The following is a 4,321-nucleotide window of genomic DNA, read 5'->3' on the forward strand; positions in this document are numbered from 1 at the left end:
ACTGGTTAGTTCTGGTTTAGTCCTGGTTTAGTCCTGGTTTAGTACTGGTTTTGTCCTGATTTAGTCCTGGTTTAGTCCTGGTTTAGTCCTGGTTTAGTACTGGTTTAGTCCTGGTTTAGTCCTGGTTTAGTCCTGGTTTAATCCTGGTTTAGACCTGGTTTAGTCCTGGTTTAGACCTGGTTTGGACCTGGTTTAGACCTGGTTTAGTCCTGGTTTAGACCTGGTTTGGACCTGGTTTAGTCCTGGTTTAGTCCTGGTTTGGACCTGGTTTAGTCCTGGTTTAGACCTGGTTTGGACCTGGTTTGGACCTGGTTTGGACCTGGTTTAGACCTGGTTTAGTCCTGGTTTAGTCCTGGTTTAGTCCTGCTTTAGAGCTGGTCCTGGTTCTGTGCAGGTTCCTGGACTCGGACCGTCTGAAGGTCCTGGGGCCCCTGGTGATGGGCGTCGGCCTCTTCTTGTTCCTTTGTGCTAACGTTGTTCTGCTCGAGAACCGCGACAAGAAAACTAAAGTCATCAAACTGCAGGACATTTACTCCGCCGTGATCGACCTGGGACCAGGGACCGGACCTGGGACCGGACCAGGGACCGGACCAGGGACCTGGGACCGGACCAGGGACCGGACCTGGGACCTGGGACCGGACCTGGGACCGGACCTGGGACCTGGGACCTGGGACCAGGGACCGGACCTGGGACCAGGGACCGGACCTGGGACCAGGGACCGGACCAGGGACCGGACCTGGGACCAGGGACCGGACCTGGGACCGGACCTGGGACCAGGGACCGGACCTGGGACCAGGGACCGGACCAGGGACCGGACCTGGGACCAGGGACCGGACCTGGGACCTGGGACCGGACCTGGGACCGGACCTGGGACCTGGGACCGGACCTGGGACCGGACCTGGGACCAGGGACCGGACCTGGGACCGGACCAGGGACCAGGGACCGGACCTGGGACCAGGGACCGGACCTGGGACCAGGGACCGGACCAGGGACCGGACCTGGGACCAGGGACCGGACCTGGGACCGGACCTGGGACCAGGGACCGGACCAGGGACCGGACCTGGGACCAGGGACCGGACCAGGGACCAGGGACCGGACCTGGGACCGGACCTGGGACCAGGGACCGGACCTGGGACCGGACCAGGGACCAGGGACCGGACCTGGGACCGGACCTGGGACCTGGGACCGGACCAGGGACCAGGGACCAGGGACCGGACCAGGGACCTGGGACCTGGGACCAGGGACCGGACCTGGGACCAGGGACCGGACCTGGGACCGGACCTGGGACCAGGGACCGGACCTGGGACCGGACCAGGGACCAGGGACCGGACCTGGGACCGGACCTGGGACCAGGGACCGGACCTGGGACCGGACCTGGGACCGGACCTGGGACCAGGGACCGGACCAGGGACCGGACCAGGGACCGGACCAGGGACCGGACCTGGGACCAGGGACCGGACCTGGGACCGGACCTGGGACCAGGGACCGGACCTGGGACCGGACCAGGGACCAGGGACCGGACCTGGGACCGGACCTGGGACCTGGGACCGGACCAGGGACCGGACCAGGGACCGGACCAGGGACCGGACCTGGGACCAGGGACCGGACCTGGGACCTGGGACCGGACCTGGGACCGGACCAGGGACCAGGGACCGGACCTGGGACCGGACCAGGGACCGGACCAGGGACCTGGGACCGGACCAGGGACCGGACCTGGGACCGGACCTGGGACCAGGGACCGGACCAGGGACCGGACCTGGGACCAGGGACCGGACCTGGGACCTGGGACCGGACCTGGGACCGGACCAGGGACCAGGGACCGGACCTGGGACCGGACCAGGGACCGGACCAGGGACCTGGGACCGGACCAGGGACCGGACCTGGGACCGGACCTGGGACCAGGGACCGGACCTGGGACCGGACCAGGGACCAGGGACCGGACCTGGGACCGGACCTGGGACCTGGGACCGGACCAGGGACCGGACCTGGGACCAGGGACCGGACCTGGGACCGGACCAGGGACCAGGGACCGGACCTGGGACCGGACCTGGGACCAGGGACCGGACCTGGGACCAGGGACCGGACCAGGGACCGGACCTGGGACCAGGGACCGGACCTGGGACCGGACCTGGGACCAGGGACCGGACCAGGGACCGGACCAGGGACCAGGGACCGGACCAGGGACCGGACCAGGGACCGGACCAGGGACCGGACCAGGGACTGGACCTGGGACCAGGGACCGGACCAGGGACCAGGGACCGGACCTGGGACCGGACCTGGGACCAGGGACCGGACCTGGGACCGGACCAGGGACCAGGGACCGGACCTGGGACCAGGGACCGGACCTGGGACCAGGGACCGGACCAGGGACCGGACCTGGGACCAGGGACCGGACCTGGGACCTGGGACCGGACCAGGGACCGGACCTGGGACCAGGGACCGGACCTGGGACCGGACCAGGGACCAGGGACCGGACCTGGGACCGGACCTGGGACCAGGGACCGGACCTGGGACCAGGGACCGGACCAGGGACCGGACCTGGGACCAGGGACCGGACCTGGGACCGGACCTGGGACCAGGGACCGGACCAGGGACCGGACCAGGGACCAGGGACCGGACCAGGGACCGGACCAGGGACCGGACCAGGGACCGGACCAGGGACTGGACCTGGGACCAGGGACCGGACCAGGGACCAGGGACCGGACCTGGGACCGGACCTGGGACCAGGGACCGGACCTGGGACCGGACCAGGGACCAGGGACCGGACCTGGGACCAGGGACCGGACCAGGGACCGGACCTGGGACCAGGGACCGGACCTGGGACCTGGGACCGGACCTGGGACCGGACCAGGGACCAGGGACCGGACCTGGGACCGGACCAGGGACCGGACCAGGGACCGGACCTGGGACCAGGGACCGGACCTGGGACCGGACCAGGGACCAGGGACCGGACCTGGGACCGGACCAGGGACCGGACCAGGGACCAGGGACCGGACCAGGGACCGGACCTGGGACCGGACCAGGGACCAGGGACCGGACCTGGGACCGGACCTGGGACCGGACCTGGGACCAGGGACCGGACCTGGGACCGGACCAGGGACCAGGGACCGGACCTGGGACCGGACCAGGGACCGGACCAGGGACCAGGGACCGGACCAGGGACCGGACCTGGGACCGGACCAGGGACCAGGGACCGGACCTGGGACCGGACCAGGGACCAGGGACCGGACCTGGGACCGGACCTGGGACCAGGGACCGGACCTGGGACCAGGGACCGGACCAGGGACCGGACCTGGGACCAGGGACCGGACCTGGGACCGGACCAGGGACCAGGGACCGGACCTGGGACCGGACCAGGGACCGGACCAGGGACCAGGGACCGGACCAGGGACCGGACCTGGGACCGGACCAGGGACCAGGGACCGGACCTGGGACCGGACCAGGGACCGGACCTGGGACCGGACCTGGGACCAGGGACCGGACCTGGGACCAGGGACCGGACCAGGGACCGGACCTGGGACCAGGGACCGGACCTGGGACCGGACCACAGTCCCAAGTCCAGACCTGAACCTGCAGAACCACTGCACCAAAGTGAACGGAGACTCGGACCTGGGCTTTGTCACAAAATGGCTGCTTAGGAAAGGAGAAAGTGTGAAGGAAAGGAGTGAGGAGACGAGGGAGAAAAGACTCAAAGAGGGAGGAGATGAGGAGGGAGGAGACAAGGAGAGAGGGAACACTGAGGAAGAAGACGAAGGAACTGGAGCAAAACGGTGGACGAGGAGAGGATGCAGCCTGAAGGAGGGAGGAGACAAGAGAGCGAGGACAAGATGGTGGACAAGGAAAGGAGGAAGTGTGAGGGAAAGGAGAGAGGAGACGAGGGAGCAAGGGGATGAGGAGAGAGGAGACGAGAGAGGAAATGAGGAAGTTTCAGCTCAGACAAAATGGTGGACGAGGAAAGGAGGAAGTGTGAGGGAAAGGAGAGAGGAGACGAGGGAAAGGAGACAAGTTGATGTGTTTAGTGTCTTCCATGAGCATCGAGTCTGTGGGTCAGTGTGGGGGTCACTCAGGGGGTCACTCAGGGGGTCGCTCAGGGGGTCGCTCAGGGGGTCACTCAGGGGGTCACTCAGGGGGTCGCTCAGGGGGTCACTCAGGGGGTCGCTCAGGGGGTCGCTCAGGGGGTCACTCAGGGGGTCACTCAGGGGGTCGCTCAGGGGGTCACTGGAGGGGTCAGTCGGGGGTCACTCGAGGGGTCAGTCGGGGGGTCACTTGAGGGGTCAGTCGGGGGGTCAGTCGGGGGGTCAGTCGGGGGTCAGTCGGGGGG

General features: G+C 68.2%; 1 long non-coding RNA gene across 1 annotated transcript; it reads right to left on the bottom strand.

Annotated features, from left to right (window-relative positions):
• Positions 1-1,063: 1,063 nt before the first annotated feature.
• On the bottom strand, positions 1,064-2,675 carry LOC140376656 (uncharacterized). The gene is made up of 5 exons (XR_011929838.1): positions 2,589-2,675; positions 2,191-2,226; positions 1,530-1,589; positions 1,394-1,441; positions 1,064-1,098 (listed from the first exon to the last, which is right to left on the bottom strand). It is a non-coding gene; the product is annotated as an uncharacterized lncRNA (long non-coding RNA).
• Positions 2,676-4,321: the final 1,646 nt, after the last annotated feature.

Source organism: Eucyclogobius newberryi, unplaced genomic scaffold, assembly GCF_026437365.1.
Source record: "Eucyclogobius newberryi isolate DKJ021-1_F unplaced genomic scaffold, fEucNew1.0.hap1 SCAF_377, whole genome shotgun sequence".
In the NCBI taxonomy this organism is placed as follows: Eukaryota; Metazoa; Chordata; class Actinopteri; order Gobiiformes; family Gobiidae; genus Eucyclogobius; species Eucyclogobius newberryi.